The sequence below is a fragment of the Nycticebus coucang genome, chromosome 12 (assembly GCF_027406575.1).
Source record: "Nycticebus coucang isolate mNycCou1 chromosome 12, mNycCou1.pri, whole genome shotgun sequence".
Classification (NCBI taxonomy): Eukaryota; Metazoa; Chordata; class Mammalia; order Primates; family Lorisidae; genus Nycticebus; species Nycticebus coucang.
This window is the reverse complement of record NC_069791.1, coordinates 51,500,211-51,508,414: the sequence shown is the minus strand read 5'-3', so window position 1 is coordinate 51,508,414 and position 8,204 is coordinate 51,500,211. Positions and strand designations below refer to the sequence as shown.

General features: G+C 50.4%; 1 pseudogene; it reads left to right on the top strand.

The window, feature by feature from the left end:
• Positions 1 to 2,409: 2,409 nt before the first annotated feature.
• Positions 2,410 to 7,465, top strand: LOC128561956 (leucine-rich repeat and fibronectin type-III domain-containing protein 3-like; annotated as a pseudogene).
• The last annotated feature ends 739 nt before the right edge of the window (positions 7,466 to 8,204 follow it).

The window sequence follows — 8,204 nt, the reverse complement described above, 5'->3', positions numbered from 1 at the left end:
AAAACAAGGGCATCACTTGTGGCTTAGTGGGTAGGGTGCTGGCCCCATATGCCCAGGGTGCCAGGTTCGAAACTGGCCCTGGCCAGCTAAAACAGCAGTGGCAACTGCAACAAAAATAACTGGGCAGGGCGGCGCCTGTGGCTCAAAGGAGTAGGGCGCTGGCCCCATATGCCGGAGGTGGCGGGTTCAAACCCAGCCCCGGCCAAAAACTGCAAAAAATAAATAAATAAATAACTGGGCATTATGGCAGATGCCTGTAGTCCCAGCAACTCAGGAGCCTGAGGCAAAAGAATCACCCTAGCCCAAGAGCTGGAAGTTGCTGTGAGCTGTGACACTGGCACTCTACCAAGGGTGACAAAGTGAGACTCTGTCTCAAAAAAAAGGGCAGCACTTGTGGCTCAGTGAGTAGGGTGCTGGCCCCAAATATCAAGGGTAGTGGTTTTGAACCCAGCCTGTGCCAAACTGCAACAAATAGCCAGGCATTGTGGCGGGCTGTACTACAGCGCCTATAGTCCCAGCTATTTGGGAGGCTGAGGCAAGAGAATCACCTAAGCTCAAGAGCTGTAGGTTGCTGTGAGCTATGACACTACAGCACGCTATTGAGGGTGATAGAGTGAGACTCTGTGATACCAGAATGTCAGGTTCTTGGTCTCGGTGATTTGAAGAATAAATCTGCAGACCACAGATCAGTGGTAAGACAGAATTTATTTACAGAAAAGAATATGAAAACACTAAAGCTCCCCGAGAGAAAACCCAAGTCGGGGAGAAAAGTTCTCTTTGTCTCTCTCTTCGTCTCTCTCCATCTAGCGGTATATATAGGCGCATGGGTTCCTTGGCCAGGAAATGAATGGACACAGTCTTCGGCTGGGACACAGTGAATAATGTGTAAATGAATGGACACAGTTCCTTCCACTGGGGCAAGGTGAATGAAATTGACATTTCATTGAAATTGATCTAGGCATAGGAAATGGGGGTTCTGTATTGTCTTAAGTGTAAAGGGAAGGAGACACCGAGGTGCCAGTGCCTCCCCACCAGTTGTTCAGTCCCTTTGGCTATTGCAGCCTCCGGTGGGGGTGGGGGTGGGGGTGGGAGTGAGATTCCCCTTGGGAGCCCCCCCTTGCCTACCCTACCACCCCCCTTGCCTACCCTCCAGCCCACTTGTTCCTCTGCCAGCTGCTGTGGCACCAGAACCGCCAAGGCGGAGGTGGCAGGTCCTCCAGCTCAGCTCGGCTGAGCTAGCTGGGGCGCCACCACGCCACCTGTCCTGTATCAATTCTCCCTCTCCAAGTAGGAACTCTAACTGCTGTTAGGGAAAAAGGGAGAAGACTCCATCTAACTGCTTCCTGCTGAATCGGGCGATGATAGGAGGGGGCAGTTAGGGTTTCTCTGGAGAGAGGGACCCAGGGGTCCAGGATAGAATCAGGTCTTGGACGGGAACTATCTTTACTGTGTGTGGCTTGATGATATTTCTGGAAATATAAATCTGATTAGTATAATTAGTAAAAGGCAAAGGTAGGACAGTCTCAGGTTAGAAGCACTAATTCAGTGATGTAAAAGAAACTTATATTAACATTAATCCATTAACATCCCTGAATGGATTGTGAAGTGCTTGCTTTTCTTGTTTTCTAAATAATAACTTTAAACTTTCCTTTAGCTCACAAGTGTAGGTGGACTGTGGTTGGCTCTCCTCCTAGTCTACTTCCGTAGAAGGTGGAGGGTTCCAGGATTTTACTCGTGAATGATGTATCCAGGAATCCATTCCCATAACTTTAACAGCTGTAGAAGACAAGATTAATAGAAAAGGGACCTTCCCAATTTGAGGTTAGGGAAGGTGAATTGGAGGGAAGAGTTTTGATCATAACTAGATCTCTAGGAGAATCAAGCTGTTTTAGAGTCGAATGTGAAAATGTAGTGGGGAAGCTTGTAAGGATTTGTTGAAATTTAGCTAAAGGAATATATTTTACTAAGTCTGTAGTTTCTTGATCTAGTAATAGAATAGGTCCTTGTCTCATATTTATATAAATGGTTGTTCCTGCTTTAGTTAGTATGTCCCTCCCCAAAAAGGGAGTAGGACTTTCAGGCATGATTAGGAAGGTATTGAGGGAACAGTCAGGTATCCCAATTGCAGCTTGGAGAAAAATTTGGTAACCCGCTTTCCAGACACCCCCTGTATAGTTAACAGATTTGGGGGATAAAATATCAGGGTTAGAGAGGAGTACAGAAAAGGTTGCTCTAGTGTCCAGAAGAAATTTAGTTTCCTGGCCTTCCACTATGAGGCAAACCTGGGGCTCTTGAGGGGTGATGACCAAAAGCTGGAGCCATGAGAACCTGCCCTGGGCACCCTCAGTCCAGTTTGGGTGCTGATGGAATAACTGTCCCCAGAGGCTTCTGAGGACAGGCCACCCTCTAATGGTCATCCGTACACTCTGGACAGGGGCCAGGTGGCTTGCCCAGCCAGTGGTGCTGCTGGGGGCAGTCCTTTCTGAAGTGGCCAGTCTGATCACATTGGAAGCACTCGTTCTTAGCTCCTCTGGCTTCCCTCTGCCCCTGAATGGTGCTCGTTTGTCAGAGTGCCATTACTAGAGCTGTCATTCTTTTTTGATCCCTTCTCTCTTTTTCCTCCTCTTTTTCCTGATCTTGGTGATAAAACACTATAGAGGCTGTTTTTAGAAGATTGTCCAGGTTATGATCTGGGCCTAGAGCCAATTTCTGGAGTTTTCTTTGAATGTCTGGAGCTGCTTGAGTGATAAATTTGTCTTTTAAAATAATTTGACCCTCTCTGGAGTCGGGTGTCAAGTGGGTATGTTTTCTCATTGCCTCCCTAAGCCTCTCAAGAAAGGTCGAAGGACTCTCATTTTGCTCCTGGCAAATAGTAGACAACTTGGAATAATTCACAGGCTTTTTCTTGGACCGAGGTAAACCTTCTAGGATACATGTCAGAAAATGTTTACCCCACCAGTCACCTTCCTTCTCAGGGTCCCATTCGGGATCCTGAAAGGGAATTGCCTGTCTTCCTGTGGGGTATCTGTTCCTGTCTCCAGGAGACATACTGCCATCAGTATTGGACATGAACCATAAATCACCCCACTTCCTAGCTTCATCCAGGACTTCATTTTTTTCATTACACATTAAAGTTTGATCTAGTAGTAACATTGTATCTCTCCAAGAGAGGTCAAAGCTTTGTCCTAACCCTTGGAGAACATCTATGCACTTATCCGGGTCATCAGAAAACTTTCCTAAATCACCTCTAATTTGCTTTAAATCTGCCAGAGAAAATGGAGTGTATACTCATGTACTTCCCCTTTCACCACCTGCAGTCTCAACTAAGGGACACAAAGAAGGATATGGCTGCCTTCTGTGGGTCCCAGTAGGACCAGAAATAACTCTTGGGATAGCCTGTCTTCTGGGGTCCTCCCAACACATGGAGGAAGGTGTGGGAGAAATAGATGGAGGGTTTGAACTAGGTGGTGATGGTGTCTCCCTTGAGAATCCCTGACCATTTGAGAAAGTTACTACAGCTAAGAGAGCAGACTCTATCTGACAGGTCTTACACAGCTGGGGGTTGTCCCTGAGGGAAAAGAACACTTGCACATAGGGCACCTCAGACCACTTTTCTTCCTGTTTACAAAAAGCATCTAGCTGAAAAATGGTGTCATAATTAAGAGTATCCTCTGGGGGCCATTGTTCACCAGCGGGGATTTGATACTGAGGCCAGGCCTGGGTGCAGAAGAAAACCATACATTCTTGTTTCAGCGTCTGGGGATCAAACATGTCCCAGTGCTCCAGAATATAGCCCAGTAGGGAGAGAATCCCACCCCGTATTCCTGAGTCATCAGAGCATCCTCTGACCAACCCAAGAAGCCTTCTGACCAAACAAAAGGAAGTGTCCTTCCAATGCTTGGGGAAGAGTACCTGAGGAGAGTGGCCTCCTCAGCTCCTGTGCTTGTCTGGAATTAGCCACTCTTACCAGTGTAGCGCTTAGTGCCTGCTGGTTCTCCTGTGCTTATAATGTGCTGGCAGCGCAGCTCCGAGAAATCAGGTATCAGGGAGCCTTGGTCCCACCCGATGCATATATTCTGCCCCTTTCTGCCCCTTCCCCCCACTAGCCTCAGAATATCAATCAAAGTGGGGATGAGCCCCATCCTGGAGAAAATGGCTGTGCTATGTTTGCACATTTAACTCTGTAGAATCTGTACAAGCTTTTTCTAAATTCCCCGTAACAAAAAGGAGAGTAGGAGAGTAGGGCTTTCCAGCATGAGCAGGTCTTGGTGTTAAATGGTATGCTTTTCCAACCTCCTCTTTCTTTCCCAAAGGTTAGCAAGGCAATAATAACCAAATTTAGCTACAAATCAGGGTTGGCTTGAGTGTGTGCCCTGCACTAGATGGCATTCGGCTGACCTCACTGAGTGAGGGCCAACTGCGTGGCCTGGTCAACTTGTGCCACCTCATCCTGAGCAACAACCAGCTGGCGACCCTGGTGGCTGGTGCCCTGGACGACTGTGCCGAGACCCTCGAAGACCACGACCTCTCCTACAACAATCTTGAGCAGCTGCACTGGGAGGCTTTGGACCACCTGGGAAATGTCAATGCATTGGGCCTTGACCACAACTTGCTGGCTTCTGTGTCTCCTCGCGCCTTTTCCCACCTACATAAGCTGGCGAGGCTGGACATGACCTCCAACCGTGTGACCACCATCCTGCCTGACCTGCTCTTCTCCCGCATACCTGCTCACCAGACCTTGTGGCTCTCCCACCTCTGCCCTGGTGCTAGCCTTTGGTGGGAACCCACTGCACTGCAAGTGAACTAGTGTGGCTGTGGCGCCTGGCTCGGGAGGATGGCCTCCAGGCCTGTGCTCTGGGTGGCCGCTACTTCTGGGCCGTGGGTGAGGAGGAGTTTGTGTGTGAGCCACCTGTGGTGACTCACCACTCACCACCCCTGGCAGTGCCTGCAGGTAGGCCAGCTGCACTGCGCTGCCGGGCAGTGGAGGACCCAGAGCCTCGCACATTGGGTGTCACCTCAGAGCTGGCTGCTGGGCAACTCGAACGGTGCTTGCACCTTCCCTAATGGGACACTGGAGCTGCTGGTCACCGAGCCAGGTAATGGTGGCATCTGTTGCACCCAAGGATGGGGTCCCCAATAACCACAGGAGAGAGCCAGACAGGGATGCAATCACATGAGGGTGTTTTATTCAAGCTTGAGCCTGGGCTTCAAGCTTTCTTGCCCCTTCCTGCCCCTTCCCCCCACTAGCCTCAGAATATCAATCAAAGTGGGGATGAGCCCCATCCTGGAGAAAATGGCTGTGCTATGTTTGCACATTTAACTCTGTAGAATCTGTACAAGCTTTTTCTAAATTCCCCGTAACAAAAAGGAGAGTAGGAGAGTAGGGCTTTCCAGCATGAGCAGGTCTTGGTGTTAAATGGTATGCTTTTCCAACCTCCTCTTTCTTTCCCAAGGTTAGCAAGGCAATAATAACCAAATTTAGCTACAAATCAGGGTTGGCTTGAGTGTGTGCCCTGCACTAGATGGCATTCGGCTGACCTCACTGAGTGAGGGCCAACTGCGTGGCCTGGTCAACTTGTGCCACCTCATCCTGAGCAACAACCAGCTGGCGACCCTGGTGGCTGGTGCCCTGGACGACTGTGCCGAGACCCTCGAAGACCACGACCTCTCCTACAACAATCTTGAGCAGCTGCACTGGGAGGCTTTGGACCACCTGGGAAATGTCAATGCATTGGGCCTTGACCACAACTTGCTGGCTTCTGTGTCTCCTCGCGCCTTTTCCCACCTACATAAGCTGGCGAGGCTGGACATGACCTCCAACCGTGTGACCACCATCCTGCCTGACCTGCTCTTCTCCCGCATACCTGCTCACCAGACCTTGTGGCTCTCCCACCTCTGCCCTGGTGCTAGCCTTTGGTGGGAACCCACTGCACTGCAAGTGAACTAGTGTGGCTGTGGCGCCTGGCTCGGGAGGATGGCCTCCAGGCCTGTGCTCTGGGTGGCCGCTACTTCTGGGCCGTGGGTGAGGAGGAGTTTGTGTGTGAGCCACCTGTGGTGACTCACCACTCACCACCCCTGGCAGTGCCTGCAGGTAGGCCAGCTGCACTGCGCTGCCGGGCAGTGGAGGACCCAGAGCCTCGCACATTGGGTGTCACCTCAGAGCTGGCTGCTGGGCAACTCGAACGGTGCTTGCACCTTCCCTAATGGGACACTGGAGCTGCTGGTCACCGAGCCAGGTAATGGTGGCATCTGTTGCACCCAAGGATGGGGTCCCCAATAACCACAGGAGAGAGCCAGACAGGGATGCAATCACATGAGGGTGTTTTATTCAAGCTTGAGCCTGGGCTTCCCGCACTCCTAGACACAGCTGGGACTGATAGCCTCGTGCAGCTGCCGGGTTTTCATGAGGGGGATTTGGGGTGAGGGGTGTGGGAAGCAAAGTGTGGCCCTTGGATTGGTTATTTCTTGTGCCTATACTAGAGTTTAAGGATGATTGGGTGGGGTGAGGGTGGGGGTCGGGGGCTGATGCACTCTGGGAGTAGGGACTCACTCTGGGAGATAGGGAGGGGTGTGGTTTACTAAGAAAAGAAACTAAGAACTTTCAGGTTTTCTAAAAATGGAGGATGAAAGCCCAAAAAGCCCAAAATGGTGTCACGGCATCACTGGGTCCTTCACATCTTCACCTGCATTGCAGCCAATGCAGCTGGTGAGGCCATAGCTGCTTTTGAGCTGACCTTGAGCCCCACCCCACCCCTCAGCTAGCCAATAGCACCAGCTGTGCCCCCGACCCACTCTGTGGGACCGGGATCCTGATGCCCTCACCCCGCCCTTGGCCGTCTCTGCCTCTGGCGAAGCAGCTGACACTGGACCCCCTACCAACAGTGGCATCCAGGTGACTGAGCATGGGGCCACAGCTGCTCTCATCCAGAGGCCAGACCAGCAGCCTATGCCAGGCATCTGCATGCACCAGATCCAGTACAACAGCTCAGAGGATGACATCCTTGTCTACAGGATGACCCCGGCAGTCAGCCGCTAGTTCCTGTTGACCAACCTGGCATCGGGCCATACCTACGATCTGTGTGTGCTGGCCGTGTATGAGGATGGTGCCCCGGGCTGACGGCCACATGACTTGTGGGCTGTGCCTGCTTCTCCACCGAGCCAGCACTGCAGCTGTGCAGGACTCGATTCGCACCTTTCCTGGGCGTCACCATGATCATTGCACTGAGGGGTGTCATTGTGGCTTTGGTGCTAGTCCTCATCTTCGTACTGCTCATGCTCTACAAGGTACATGGGGGCCAGCTGCCCGACAAGGCCAAGACACCTGCACCCGTCAGCATCGTCTGCTCCGAGACCAATTGTGCCCTGGGCCCCCACCGGCCCCTGAGCGTGCTGCACCCAGAGCCCACACCATGGTCCAGCTGGACTGTGAGGCCTGGGGCTCAGCCACGAACCGGTGGGACCCTAGCCAGGTGGCCCCTTCTAGGGCTTCTCTAGCCCCAGGGACAGCAGGATCCTGACACCCCTAGGCACCTAGCCTCTCAGACTCACCAAGTTGCTCTTGGTTTTTAAAACTCTTATGGGGAGGGTGTCAGGGACACCAGGGCACAACTGAAAGTCCTATTTTTCTTGAAAAAAAAATGCTTAGAAATAAATAATAGCCTCAGAGAGAAGGAATACTATGAGAACTTAATAAAAGTAAATTGGGAGAGTCCACAATTAGAAATTAATAACTATATGAAAATAAAGCATCTTTGAAATTTCCCAAATAAAAATTGATCTTGCAAAAATTGATTATACAATATTGGGGCTTTTGAAGGAACTGTAATTTTCATCTTCCTTGCAAAGGCTATCAATGAAGAAGTTAAAAAGCACCAAACAGGAAGGACAAAAAAGTTACCTTTATTGTTGACAAAGGTTAAACTGGAAACCCATAAAGATCATGATTACCTCACACTGACAGAAATAGCAAAGGGAAATCCAATAAAGTCTCTTGTTCTCTGTAAGCAAGCTTCTCCACAGAAGAAGAAAGGCACAGCTGTGCTATGGACCCTCACATATGATTCCCATGCGTATCAAACATCCTCAGTTATTCTTTTTTTTTTTCACTTTCTTCTTCACTTATTGATGATTTTTGGATATTGTTCTATGTCCCTATATATGCATGAGTGTGTATATATATGGATGGGCAGATAGATACACACACA